General features: G+C 41.7%; 1 long non-coding RNA gene across 1 annotated transcript; it reads left to right on the forward strand.

Moving 5' to 3' along the window:
- Positions 1 to 1,690: 1,690 nt before the first annotated feature.
- LOC116748841 lies at positions 1,691 to 13,167 on the forward strand. The gene is made up of 3 exons (XR_004348404.1): positions 1,691 to 1,955; positions 2,264 to 2,366; positions 10,802 to 13,167. It is a non-coding gene; the product is annotated as an uncharacterized LOC116748841 (long non-coding RNA).
- Positions 13,168 to 15,366: the final 2,199 nt, after the last annotated feature.

The raw sequence follows: 15,366 nt of genomic DNA on the forward strand, positions 1-15,366 counted from the left end.
GGCAGGCAGAATCTTAACCACTGCACTGCCAGGGAAGCCCCTCATTGTAGTTTTGGTTTTCATTCTCTAATAATTAGTGATGTTGAGCGTCTTTTCTTCACATCTGTTCTATCCATTCTTTTTTTTTTTTTTTTTTTTTTTTTTTTTTGCGGTATGCGGGCCTCTCACTGCTGTGGCCTCTCCTGTTGCGGAGCACAGGCTCCGGACGCGCAGGCTCAACGGCCGTGGCTCACGGGCCCAGCCGCTCCGTGGCATGTGGGATCCTCCCAGACCAGGGCACGAACCCGTGTCCCCTGCATCCGCAGGCGGACTCTCAACCACTGCGCCACCAGGGAAGCCCTGTTCTAGGCATTCTTGATGCTAAGACACCAACACTGTTAGTGTCTTTTCTTGACATCCATTCTTGACACTAACACTATTCAGGTCCTGCGAAAGCACTTCACATCTCTTGCTCTACATCCTTGAAACAAAAGGCAGGTATTCCTGATAAATGTTTGTGGGTGGCGTCCCTGCCAACATGAGAGACAGACACTGCTTCAGAGCACAGGGACAATTCCGGCAGCCAAAGAACTTAGGTAGAAGAAGAGAGAAATTAACATGTCCAAGCCTTCTCAGATACTATCAGGGCAATATAGTGTTGCATCAGGAAATAACATTTCTTAGCAATGCTGAACATCCTTTTTCCTGCTTCTCTTCTTGTTCTAATTTGTGGCCCTAAAGATACCCATGAATTAATGTGGAACTTGCTGTAGTTGTACATGGCAGCTGAGGAAATTTTTGCAGTATTAACTCATGTTTCTCTTACCTTTGTATATATGTAGCTCTAATCTACCATTATTATTATTTTATTTATTTATTTTTTGCGGTACGCGGGCCTCTCACTGCTGTGGCCTCTCCCGCTGCAGAGCACAGGCTCCGGACGGGCAGGCTCAGCGGCCATGGCTTACAGGCCCAGCCGCTCCGCGGCATGTGGGATCCTCCCGGACTGGGGCACGCACCCGCGTCCCCTGCATCGGCAGGCGTACTCTCAACCACTGCGCCACCAGGGAAGGCCTAATCTGCCATTATTACTTCTGAAAATTAGATGTTGTTGCCACTGACAACAAAGGATTTAAGTCATTTGCTCCCAATTCAAAGTCAAGAGTTTAGGTATTGACAGATCAAGGACACCTATGTAGCAATGCCTGGCTGCAAGGGAAGTGGTGAAAGTGAATATTTGGTGTTTGGGGCTCCTATGGTATCAAGTAGACTTTGCCTCCTACCAGTTCCCACACGGTGAATATTAGCCAAGTGTAGAAAAATCATCGTATTTTTTCTGAAAATCGGGACCTATGGTCACTTTGAAATGAGTCTAGACACAACCCCTCTTTTAGTATCTTGATGAATTATTCCTGAAGAAAAGAGAAGTTACAAGAGAATGGCAGAGGGTAAGCTCTTTTTTCTTTTGAGGAGGTATGAAATATAGGCTGAGGTTAGATGCCCAAAGACCTAAGTGTTCTGTAATCTTGCAAGGGTCCCTTCATCTACCTAGGGTTCAGGCAGTTCATACATAAAGTGAGAGAATTGAGCAAAATAATCTCTAACTTCTCTGTGTGCACTAAGAAATAATATATCATTCTTTTTCTCCAGGGCAAGTATAGAGTTGAGTCAAAGGCTGAAATGGAAATAAAGCTAGAAGTTCTCTCAAACAACAAGTACTGAAGATGCATTTTTCTTTTTACAGCCAATTTTCCATCTCATGTGGTTTTTAAAATAATGTAACTGTACTATATATCAGTGAAAAAGAATAAAATATCACTGCACACATCAAATTGGATGCATCTCAGAAAATAATATTGAGTGAAAAAGATCAAGTTGCAGAAGAATTCAGACAGTGATTCCATTTATATCAACTCAGAACATCTGCAACTAAACCACCCACTGTTTGAGAATATCAACATATGTGCCAAAACAAGGTAAGGATAAACCAGAATTCAGGGTAGTGGTTTCCTCTAGGGAGGAGCAGTATGACGTCATGGAGTGATGCATAGAGGCCCTCAAAGGTGCCAAAAACATTCTCTTCCTTATCTTGGGTGGTGGGCACGTGGTGGTCAATGTTATTGTAATTCACTGTACCTTATGCACATATTGTTAATTAAATTTTTGTATCCATTCAGTTTTTAATACGAACAATTAAAACTAAGTTGAGAACATGCATATTTTGATTCAGAGTAAATTTTTCTTCTCTATTGTGTGTGTTTCCATGTTCTTTATTTCTTAACAGACTTTCGTGTTTAAGTAAATAGATATTTCACGAGAAACATGAAACAGAACCTTGTGCTTTGGGAGTTCTTCATATAAAAACAAAACAGCATCAACAACACAAGGTAAGAAAACATCAACAAATATGTAACAGGTACCTCTGCTAAACAAGAACTATATAAACGTGGATTGTGTGAGTTATGCATTTCTGCAAACAGAGAACTTTGGTGCCAGATTTCTAGCGATATTATTAGCTCCTTACATTTGAATAACACAAATTCCCTTTATTCACAAATATTGAAAATTAGGGCTTACTCTTCCCCATTTCCTTGATCATGCAATTACTCGTTTTTAAATATCATTTTCCAGGCACTGCTTTGCGAGAACTGTTTTGCGAAAGAACACCAGGTTGTGTGAATGTTGAATCTGGATTTCTTGGCTGCACTGTGGGACCCGGGAGGCTACTGCTAGTAGACGGGTGACTTTTCAGGCTTTAGAAAATGCTTAATAAGTCATTAGACCCTTACTGCAGTTGGCGAGGCTTCTCAGCTCATAGATGATAAAACGTCTAGTGAGGGAGGGAAAACAACAAAACAACAGTGAGGTCTAAGATTTTATTTATTTTTTCTTAAGATTTCTTTTTTTTGATGTGGACCATTTTTGAAGTCTTTATTGAATTTGTTACAATATTGCTTCTGTTTTATGTTTTGGGTTTTGGCCACGAGGCATGTGGGATCTTAGCTCCCTGACCAGGGATCGAACCTGCACTCCCAGCACTGGAAGGCAAAGTCTTAACCACTGGACCTCCAGGGAAGTCCTGAGGTCTGAGATTTTAGAACTGTGAACTTTCCCCCAAATTTAAACACCATCAACAATGACCATTATGTTCCCTGACATACCACACTCCCTCCTTCACCCACCGAATCCCAGCGTGATTCAGATCCTGGGGGTCATGTAGGTGTGTGTGTGTGTGTGTGTGTGTGTGTGTGTGTGTGTGTGTGTGCATGCACATGGGGATGGGGAGGGAGATTGAGAGAGAGGGAGAGAGAGATGAGCTTCCTTAATCATGTTTCATTTCTCTATCCCCCAGATTATATACAAAGAAAATAGTCTCTTATCTCATGTGAGTACATAGTAAAATAATTTTAATTCCTTGAAATTCAGTCCCTAACGCTAGTCATAATTAAAATATAGTTTGAAAATGAAAATAATTGACTCAGTTGATTTAGACACACACACAATAAATTTTGGGGTTTGTCCTATCTGTGAATGTTTGCAGGAATGCGTTTCAAAGGCCAAAATCAAAGTAGCTCACAGCCATTTAGCCTAGAAAATGCAAAAGAAAGCCGTTTCCTTTCTTATATCTCGTTGCTATGGAAAGTTTCACAGTCGGGATATGCACCCTAAACTCTTTCAAAAATGGAATAGACAATGCAATAAAAGTGAAATTCATCTTTGTTCTAAACATATAAAACAGAGGCAGCATTTCATAGTAAAATTTATAGGATTTCTTTTCTATTAATATGGAAAATAAGTTGTCTCCATTTGTAATTTTTATAGAGACAAGATTTCTTTTGCAGTTGTTTGAAAATACAGTGATAAAACTGGATATAACAGAGATAACATACATGCCAGCTAAAAATGGATACAGAGAAAGACATACATAGTGACTGAAAATACATGCCTGAAAAGATGTCCACAGAATAATGACTTAAGGAACCTTGTTATTCCGTGGCTTATTGCCAGATGTGCATTTGTTTAAACTGAAATGAAAGTGGAGAAACATTAAAGTGTGTAGAGAAACAAGATAATACCTGGTAGGAACCCAATCTTATGTGCAAGTCAAATTAAAGGACCCCATGATCAACATGGTCAAAAGCAACTGACATTTCTAACACGAATAAGGTCTGAAAATTTTGGTGGAATTGCTTATACTTCTATTCAGACTCCCTGAAACAGACCCTATTAAGTCAGACTAAATCGTACCAAGTGCCTTAAAGAGGTGCCTGTCTGTTTTAATTTTCCTGATGCTTCTAGCTGGGGCTTGGTCTAATAGTGATTGTATAGAGCTATTAGGAATGCATCTGATAGAAAAATGCAGTTGTCAGCTACTGCTTTATTATTTTATTCCTATACAATCATTTCTCTCATGACTATCGTTACATAAAATGATATATTGGCTACCAGCTCAGCTTCTAATTAAGCAACAGTGAAATTCTATACTAATATCAGACTTAAAGGGAAGATTGTGAATGCATTTATCTTCAAACTTACCTAATTATTGTTAGTGTACTATTCAGGACATAAAGAAATCCACTCTACGAATGAGTTTTAGAGTGCAATGCAGTTTGTATTATTTTTTTGAAATCTAATTCTTTAAACTCATTGGGTTTTTAAAACTTACCTTCCCTTTAAAAATATAGTTTAGAATGAATTTATAGGCAAGTAAGACATTTTCAGTCACTTGTTTTTGCATGTATTTGAAAAGTAGGTGCCATAGAAATGTCATATTTCATTAATAATATGTTTTGGTTTTGATGTGATGAATCAATCAGAGAAACATTGAGCAGGTAAAAATTAATCTAAAGGAAATAGGGAATTCTTTTACAAATAGGCGACAGCTTCCAAATTAGCTAGAAATGAAAATAGTTGGTTAGTGAAACACAAGGAAGCAAAAAAAAAAAAAAGAAAGGATTGATCACCAATCTATCCCTTGGTTCATTTGTATCTATTTTAGGCACACGTAGTTTTCTCTCAACACCAGCTCTTTTCATTTCCATCTTTGTATGCCATAATTTGATATTTCCTGGCCCTGACCATCATAATCATTAAGCTGTTTGCAAATGCCCAGGTGACCTCTACCCACCTGAGTTCCTGCCTATCATTCTGACCACTCATTCATTTCCAAGACTGCTAATGTTCATTCTTGTGCTAAGTGATCAAATACTATGTCAGCTCCAACTGGCCTCCTGTTGTTACCCTCAAATTGTTTCTTTTATTTTTTATTTGTTTGGCTGCGCCGGGTCTTAGTTGTGGCATGTGGGCTCTTAGTTGTGGCATGTGAGATCTTAGTTCCCTGACCAGGGATTGAACCCCGGCCCACTGCATTGGGAGCATGGAGTCTTAACCACTGGACCACCAGGGAAGTCCCTCAAATTGTTTCTTTATGTTTAAGCAATGTATTTCCAACTTTGTAAGCTATCATAAAATAAGTACATCCAGATACTGATGGGGGCTTTGCATATAATGTCATTTAATCAGCAACATTGCTATAGGGTAAATATAATTTTATTCTGAGTATATATGCATATGTATATGGAGAGCAAGACGGGGAGAGAGAGTGCCAAGCCTCAGAAAAGAAAATGACTTGCCTGAAGGTCTCACAGCTTCCAAGTGGCAGAGGCAGGATTTGAACCCAGGACTCACCAACTTTGCAACAAGTGCCTTTAGAGGCCTTAAAACGGTTTGGTGTAGTTGTCAGCCCAGTGCCTAAGAAAGCAGAGTGGTCTGCGCAAGGACCATCTAAAGGCAAATAAAGGGTGGTGCACTAAGGATAGGATGGGTTAGCACATTTTTAAGTGAGGCCTGTGATGTTTGAGAAGTTGGTGATGATGTCAGATGAGTCTTCTGGGGTATCTGAGTAGACAGCAGACTATGGATCAATGAAAAAAAAAGACTGGGTTTTAAGGCTGTGGTTCTCTACTGGAGTGATTTGCCTTGCCTCCCTCCCCTGCCTTGGTGAATGTCTGGAGGCCCTGGGAAGGGGGTTCCTACTGGCATTTACTGGGTAGAGGCCAGGGAGGCAGCTAAACCTCCCACAGGGCACAGGGCGGACTCCACAACGAAGAATTGTCGGGCCCCAAATGTCAATAGTGAGAAACCTGGGCTAGGGTGATTTGAAGGTATGAGTGCAAGATACTGCCTCACCGGCCTATTTCAGTACCCTGGTTCTTCTTTGTGGAGCCAACTGTTTTCACTTAATTATTTCCAGTGAGTCTGATTTCAGTTATTTCAAAACGAATGAAGCCCTCTTCAGCTTGTTCATTTCTGCTGGGTTGATAGCTGATTCGCTGTTATGCAGTAGTTGCAAAGTCTTTAGTGATCTCTCTTCCCTCAAAGTCCTTTGACTCTAATGACTTTGAAGTAACTTCTAACTTAAAAACAGCCCTCGGCTTTGTCTGTGATGGAGAGAACATCCTCACTCTTTCCATTGTTTTTAAACCAGAGGTAATAGAACACCAAAAAAAAAAAGGGAGGGGGGGCTTCAGCTACAGTCCGCTCCCACCTTTTCTATCTGTGTGAAACCCTGTAGAAATCTGAGATGCTATTATAGCTGGTGGCAGGAGACAATTTCTCAGAACGTGATATCATCAGCACTGTCCAGTCTTTAAGTGGAGACACTTCCTCTTCATTCTCTGTACGTTTCTTTTCAGGACGCCACGATGAAATCATTCCTTTTCACTCCAAGATGGAATCTCAGACTTAGCCAAGTATTAGTAGCTTACATATTCATCCGACTTTTTGTTGTTGTTGGAAGATAAGGTTTCTTCTGTGTCGAGTATGAAAAGGCATTTTAATGCTATCTCTCTGCCTTATTCTCCCGTGCTTTTCCCTCTACGTGTTACCGTTATTCATAGCAATGCCCTCTCTTCTTTTCATTTTAAATAGTGTGGCTTTGAAGCTGTGCAGACCCTGGTGGAAATAATCAGGGAGGATTTCATAGAAATATTGCTTCTATGGCAGCGTTTTCATTCCCTTCCTGACAGACTGGAGGAGAGCAGTGTTTGACGAGAATGTTTACTGCTCTTCTTTATCAGAATCCCCTCCGCTGGAGGACTTGAGAGAGGAATCAGAAAGAAAGTATCTTTGTCTCCCCATTTCAGCCATTGATAAGCCGTTCACTGCTAAAGGATATTGATTATGATCTTGCATGGAGAATAGAGCAGAAGGACAGAGCGAAGCAGTTCTCGTTGGCGTTGCCCATTTTCCCTCTGACGAGCTGCTGCCTCCACAAAGCAGACCTCGCACGGAGTCCGGGGGAGCTCAGTGCCCTCATTTGCTAGAAAGAACGCCAGCCAACCCTCTGACCACCGCCACCTCCGTACAAGGTACTTGAGGCTTTACAGATAACAGAGCGGAACAGCGACAGGACTGATACAGAGCAGGGCCTTGTGAGGCTCCTGGGCACAAAGCCTTTCTGTGTCCCCCATTTCTTTTATAGCAAATAGCCTTCATTCAGCCTCCATGACCTTCCCTGGGTTCCAACGGGGCAGATTCACGCAGTTGTTAATTAAGGAAGGGAGGGGATTTGAGACCAGGGAGAAACAGTTAAGAGAAACAATAGTGCAGCCTTGGGGCAAGGTTCCTGGTTCCCCATCAAGGGATACACACAACAATATCTTTGAGCTGTTTTGCAGAGACTGAAACCCCCTCCAGGTGGGAGAACTTAACGATGGTATGCTTGCCTACAAGCATGTAGACCCCAGACCAGCTGGAACCTGAAGGTTGATGATGCCGACTTCTACTTACCTCACCACCAACCAGTCAGAAAAATGTCCACGAGCTGATCACAGCCTCTTTGAACCATGACTATAAAACTTCTCACTATCCTCCCCAAGTTGGGACACATACAGTTTTTCGATGCAGGAGCCGCTGTGTCCCCCTTTGCCTGGCAAAGTAATAAAGCTCTCCTTTTCCACTTCACCCAAAACTCTGTCTCCGAGATTCAGTTCAGCACCTGTGTACAGAGAAGCTGAGCTTTGGGCACCAGGACTGTCAGGAAGATCAGCTCTTCAACAAATAGTTATCAAGTGCTCACTAATAACCAGAGGAATGAGGACTGTGCCCAATGGTTCACGCGCAAAAGATGTGGTCTGCTCCGGATTTACACCCATTGTTATTGCCATCATAATTAAGTTCAAAAGGCCTGCAGCAGTGCATAATATGTTAAGGCTCAAAGGTCAAGAGGAAGTACAAGACACTTAAGTCAAACCCTTCTGATTCCCGGGTAACCCCAGGAAACTGTCTTCGACACGAAGGAGCCAGAGCCTGCTGGTGAGGTGTCTCGTGTGCTCTTCTAACAACTACTGTAAAAGTCACCTGTGTCTACATCCCCCTCTCCCTGACTTCCCCCGCAAAGACTTGTTCTAATCCAAACAGGCACTCTCTTGCCATGCACTGTTTCCCCTTTGCTTGATTTTTCTCTAGCAGTGTTTCACCTTCGTGCTTCTAATGTTTACTGAGCACTAATTGCATACCTGGCTTAAACATCCTGACATCTGCGGAAAGTAGGTACCATTAGTAGCTCTCGTTGCACAGCTAAGAGACTGCGATTCGGACAGACAGCAGCTTGCCCCGGATCACACACAGAGTAAGTGGTGGCACCAAACTTTAACCCCCGTGGTTTAACTTCAGACTCAGTTGTGTCTACCGGCAGACTGGCTTCTTCTACCCAACCAGAGAAGTGAGTCAGTGTTTGATGGACATCTTGCGCCCCGAACCATCCTGGTCATTATTGCTATGGGGACCTGGAAACAGTCTGAGCCACGTCCCTGCTCTCTGGGATTGTTGAAGGTCAATCTGCGTCTGCATCTCAAGTCCATCCTCTACGTCTGCATCTCCACTCGACCTCTTAGAGTCCGTGCCTAGTTCCTTAGTTTTTAGTAGAAAGAGCTGAGCCCTGACTTACAGTAAGGAGTCGTGAAACTGGAATCAAAGTCAAAATTTAGGGAAAACACTAGGTTCTTTTCTAAAACAAAGTACACCATTAATAAATTAGGGATAGGTCCATTTATTTACAAATTCACGTTTAACATTAGGTAAAAGGGAAACACAGGGGCTCCTAATAGGAGCCTGGCTTCTCTGCTATTCCCATCTCTAAGAAAGAGTATGAGGTAGCTTTCTTCTCTACTTCCTGAGGTGCCTTTCCAGTGGTTTCAGCATGTTGTTTTCCAGGAATCTTATTGGAAATGCCTATTCTTTGTCTTACACATGTTTATTTCCCCATGGTGCTTAATTTCAATGACTTTTTTTTTCCTACTTTGGTCCCTGGATAAACCTTCGTTGTGTTTAGAGAAAACTGAAGGCCGCTGTTGCTAAAAATAAGAGAGATGAATCGATAGTTAAACGTATTAAATAAAAACATTATACTTGGCTGAATGTGAGAATAGCAAAACATAAAAAGTACCATTATAATATATTCCACTTCCCTTAATTTGACACTAAGCTGCTTGCTTTCCTTTATACATAGTCAACATCAGCTCACCAGAAGGATGGTAGTTAAGAAACAAGCTGTTAAACATTAAAGCTGTATCTGTGTAATTGAATGTTTTTGGTATGGCTGTGTTCTAAATATATGCTATTAAGATACTGTTCTGCAAAGATATTTAATTACTGACATATAATCATATTACTGCTGTTTCTTTAACCAAGCAAAAATATGAAGTGCTGGAAAGAAAACAGTTTCATTTTAAACAACATTTTATTAATCTCAGCAATAAAAGCAAACTCAAATCTCCAAATGAAATCACCCTTTTTTTTTTTTTTTTTTTTTTTTGCGGTACGCGGGCCTCTCACTGCTGTGGCGTCTCCCGTTGCGTAGCACAGGCTCCGGACGCGCAGGCCCAGCGGCTATGGCCCACGGGCCCAGCCGCTCCGCGGCACGTGGGATCCTCCCGGACCGGGGCACGAACCCGTGTCCCGCGCATCGGCAGGCGGCCTCCCAACCACTGCGCCACCAGAGAAGCCCCACCCCATTTTTAAAGAAAGCACTTCTCAATTTGGTAATCCTTGTGTGATGCTGAGATAAATGGCTATACTTAACGTGTTAAAACGTTCCCACAAATAATGCACACAATAAAAGTTAATTATGCTCATTTTATTACATCAAAATAAAATCTAAACTATGAAATTCACAAGGAGAAATATTTCATTGTCAACCACGGAGCACTGTTATAGATGTTTATGACCATAACATTTTTAATACCAGAGACAATTTGGGAAGATGTTAAGGCAATAATCAGATAATAATAATATCTTTCATTTGTATAGCGTTTGCACAAATTCACCAACATTACCTCATTTTATCATAACAGCAGTGCCGTGAATTAGGTGAGGAAGATATTGTTATAATGATTTTACATATGGGGAAGTTGAGGCCATGGAAATGTATGTGACTTGTGGTTCACATGGCAGGTTAATGGCAGAAGTGGAATTATGACTCAAGGCCCTTAATTCCAATTCCTGAGAACGAGAAACTAGGTTAAATGTTAGTAGTTTTATAATCGTGGCTGCTGACGTTCAATCTTAATTTTTTTTAATTAAAGGGGTATTATTTAAAGTGATATGGCAAAAATGACCAATAAATATTTTCTCTCAGACCAAATATATGAAAAGTTCTAACTTCATGCAAATACCACAAATAGTGACTTGCTTATTTGTTTGCTTGTTTGTTTAAAACTACAAAGCCATCTTTGTTAAAAGGTAATCTTTTAGAAGAAAAAAGTATTTTTAACTTCCTGACTTTTCTTCTCATCCTCATTCTGTTTTCTCTTACAAACAGGTTGATTTTTATCAAAGAGAACTGGATGGCTGTTTCTGCCTGCTGCCTATACACACGTTCAAAAGAGGCAAGTAGGAGGTAGAAACGATGCATCTTAAATGTTGAAATAATTTTCTAAGGGTGCCATTGTTAAGCATTGGGAAGACAATCTGATCCACATTTATAAGGATGGAGTTAGGGAATTTGAAGTTTGATCACTGGATAAGAAATTGGAGACACTACTGCCTTATCTCGGCTATCGTTAACATATTCAAAATATATCAACTGACCAGCTTTATAATTTCATGACTGGAATAGTATGTCAGCCTTCTAATCTAATCGGTAAGAGAGCCCAACTAAATCGTTGGGTATTCACCTGCCATGGAAGTTGAATAGGTGAATCTGGCTTTCAAAATGCTTACTCCAGCCTACCTGGAACAAAATTCTGATTCAATCTCTCTCATTATCTAGATCAGAAGTCAGCAAACATTTTACATAAAGGACCAGACACTAAATATTTTAGGCTTGTAGGGCATATAGTCTCTGTAGCAACTTCTCAACAGCTGCCATTGACTCACAAAGGCAGTATGTCAGCCAGGATGTCAAATGGACACAGCTGCGTTCCAATAAAACTTCATTTACGGAACAGGTGGCCACGAACTGTAGTTTGCCAGCCCCTGATCTACACCTGTGGGGTTTTGCTGTTCTGTGATTATCTATGAGACCTTATGCCAGAAAGCTGAACTGATTGTGTTTTTCCAACCATTTGCTTTGTCATCCTTGTTGATGCAAACATTTATTATATTTTTTTGTCAAATAATAGCCTTCCAGTTAAATCATCCTTACTTTTTTTTCCCCCCTGAGTTTCTTTTCCACAAACATTCAATTCGATTTATTGACTGCTAAGTAATAAGCAAAATTCTAGACACTGGAGAAACGACTTAAAGGCCCAAAGTACCTTCTAGAAGACTGTTAGGGTGACTTTTGTAAACAAAATGCACTGGAATATAATGCAGCTAATGTGGACATTGGGAAGAGCAGAGTGGGGCTTCAAAAGGAGGGGCTGTAGGCAGAATAACTGCCCCCCCAAAATATCTATGTCCTAATCCCCAGAGCATGTGGATACGTTACTTATATGCGAAAGAATCTTTGTAGATATGATTAAATTAAGGATCTCTTCCATTACGGTTTATCACAGAATATGGAATATAGTTCCGTGTGCTCTACAGTAGGACCTTGTCGTTTATCCATCCTATACATACTAGTTCGCATCTGCTAATGCCACACTCCCAGGTACAACATTATAAATCAACTCTACTTCAATTAAAAAAAAAAAATTAAGGATCTTGAGCTGGGGAGAGCAGCCTGGATTATCCAGGTGGGCCGCATGTAATCAGAAAGGTCCTAATAAGAATCAGGAGTGTTGAGAGTTGGCGAAGGGAGGGAGCTGTGAGGGAAGCAGAGATCAGAGCGTTTGGGGGAGGGGCCACGAGCCAGGAAGTGCAGGCAGCCTCTAGAAGATGGAAAAAGCAAGGAAGTGAATTCTCCCCAATGGCCTCCGGAAGGAATACAGTCCCGCTGACAGCTTGGGTTTTAGGACTTCTGACCTTCAGAACGGTAAGATAATAAGTTTGGGTTGTCATGAGTCACTCCGTTGGTGGTATTTTGTGTTAGCAGCAGTCGAAAATCAGCAGGAGGGAAGAGTTCATCCCTCTGCGGTTGGAGAGGCTGTAGAGTGGATCCTGGGGAGCTGGTTTCTCATCTGGGTTTAAAGGATACGTTCGTATTCTGGAGGCACAAGAGGGCGGGGGAAGGAAAGGCCAAGCAGCGCGGGAGCAGACTCAGAGGCACAAAAGAGCTTGATGCATTGTGCACAGCTTTGAGAATTTGCCAATTCACCTGCTAAGTCAACATGGAGGTTCTGCTGAAGCAGGGCTACGGAGAGAATGGGGTGGGATGTGTACGGAGGAGAAGACAGTACATTCGTAAGCCGCGGTGGTGACTGGAAGAGGGGACTAATCCAGGACCTCTGCTCATTGGTAGCTAGAGGCTGCCGCTGTGTCCTTTGGGTTTCCCACCTTGGTCGTCTCTCAAGTGGAGCTTGCAGCAGCAGGGATTTGGAGAAGGGTTGCAAAAAAATGTATTCTGGTGTTAGTGTTAGTTTATTTAATAAACTCTTTTGGACCAGAAAATAAAGTCTGGGAGCCTTCCCTAAAAGAAAAGATAGCCAGGTGCCAGGTGGGGAGGAGATTCATACAGCTGAGCTGCTACTATTACTCCAAGCAGAAAAGGCAAAAAGGGATTGGTGGTTTTTCTGGGGTTTTTTAACACGTTTATTGGAGTATATAACTGCTTTAAACTGGTGTGTTAGTTTCTGCTGTATAACAAAGTGAAACAGCTATACATATATCCCCATATCTCTTCTCTCTTGCATCTCCCTCCCACCCTCCCTATCCCACCCCTTTAGGTGGTCACAAAGCACCGAGCTGATCTCCCTGTGCTATGTGGCTGCTTCCCACTAGCTATCGATTTTACATTTGGTACTGTATATATATCTATGCCGCTCTCTCACTTTGTCACAGCTTACCCTTCCCCCTCCCCGTGTCCTCAAGTCCATTCTCTACGTCTGCATCTTTATTTCTGTCCTGCCCCTAGGTTCTTCAGAACCTTTTTTTTTTTTTTAGATTCCGTATATATGTGTTAGCATACGGTATTTGTTTTTCTCTTTCTGACTTACTTCACTCTGTATGACAGTCTCTAGGTCTATCCACCTCGCTACAAATAACTCAATTTCATTTCTTTTTAGGGCTGAGTAATATTCCATTGTGTATATGTGCCACATCTTCTTTATCCATTCATCTGTTGATGGACACTTGGGTTGCTTCCATGTCCTGGTTATTGTAAACAGAACTGCAGTGAACATTGTAGTACATGACTCTTTCTGAATTGTGGTTTTCTTGGTATATGCCCAGTAGTGGGATTGCTGGGTCGTATGGTAGCTCTATTTTTAGTTTTCTGAGGAACCTCTGTACTGTTCTCCATAGTGGCTGTTATCAATTTATATTTCCAGGGATTGGTATTTTTAATCAAGAGCACCGTCAGGTATTTACTAAAAATAACTGTGCTCAAACATGAGATATATCCCACCAAAAAAAAAGGTAGTCTTGAGTTGCGGTCCTGTGTGTAGAGATTAGTGTGTTTTCAGAGAGATAGGCCTTCCTGGTCAGTGTTTTCTTCTGTCAGAAAAAATGTGTTAAACAAAGTTTAATTGATCATTTGAGAAATGACTTTGCTCTGAGTATCCTGTTTAGGAAATGAAAGTGGATTTGAACTTCTGCTTTTCAAACCAGGGACCTGGTCCCAGGAGAAAACTTTTCTAGGGGGAGCAGCTCTGAATTAGGCAGATACCATCAAGATGGAAGGATGAAGAAAGAGATAACGTATTAGTGTTTAGCTCGGACATACGCTCACTTCTTCTTTATACAGGTGGAGTTCTACTTTCCAAGGTTTATTCCAGTGTGTTGTATTTGAGTGTAAACTACTTGAAGGTGAGAAGCATATCTATTCTTCATTGTTGCCTCTTCCACAACTCTTAATACAGTATCTTACACACTCTAGGCATTTAAGAAAGTGAATGAATGAATAAAGAAATGAATTAAGAATAAAGGTAAACTTGGAATGAAGAAAAGAATGGAAACGCCTATGGTACCTTAGCCTTTTTACTTACTGCCATAGTTTCTTATCTTTTCCAAATCATCTTGTTGAATTGAATTTCTTTTTTCAACTTGCTTACTTCCTTGTTATAAGACTAGCACCCAAATCTGCCTGCCAAGGCAGGGAACGTGGGTTTGAGCCCTGGTCCAGGAAGATCGCACATGGCACGGAGCAACTAAGCCCTTGAGCCACAACCAGTGAAGCCCGCGCACCTAGAGCCCGTGCTCCGCAACAAGAGAAGCCACCGCAACGAGAAGCCTGCGCACTGCAACAAAGAGTAGCCCCTGCTCACCGCAACTAGAGAAAGCCCGCACGCAGCAACGAAGACCCAAAGCAGCCAAAAATAAATAAACTTAAAAAAAAAAAAAAAAAAAAGACTAGCACCCTCTTTTCTAGGGACTAGTGAAAAAAAGATCAATCAGGGGCTTCCCTGGTGGCGCAGTGGTTGAGAGTCCGCCTGCCGATGCATGGGACACGGGTTCGTGCCCCGGTCCGGGAAGATCCCACATGCCGCGGAGCGGCTGGGCCCGTGAGCCATGGCCGCTGAGCCTGCGCGTCCGGAGCCTGTGCTCCGCAACAGGAGAGGCCACGGCAGTGAGAGGCCCGCGTACCGCAAAAACAAAAACAAAAACAAAAAGATCAATCAGGTTCACACCAGGTTCGTAGGGCTTTAAACAAGAATTCAGTGCGACCCTGGCCAACTATTGAAATTCTGATCTCTTTCTCTATCCACGTCTGTGCTGTCTGGGAGGATATCATATTGCTGCACTTGTAATCAGATTCAGTCATTCTGATAAATATAAATTATTTATCACTTACTTTCCATTTTATGGCCTCGATGGTATTTAGGATTATATGACTCGGCATTAATG

Source organism: Phocoena sinus, chromosome 2, assembly GCF_008692025.1.
Source record: "Phocoena sinus isolate mPhoSin1 chromosome 2, mPhoSin1.pri, whole genome shotgun sequence".
NCBI lineage: Eukaryota > Metazoa > Chordata > Mammalia > Artiodactyla > Phocoenidae > Phocoena > Phocoena sinus.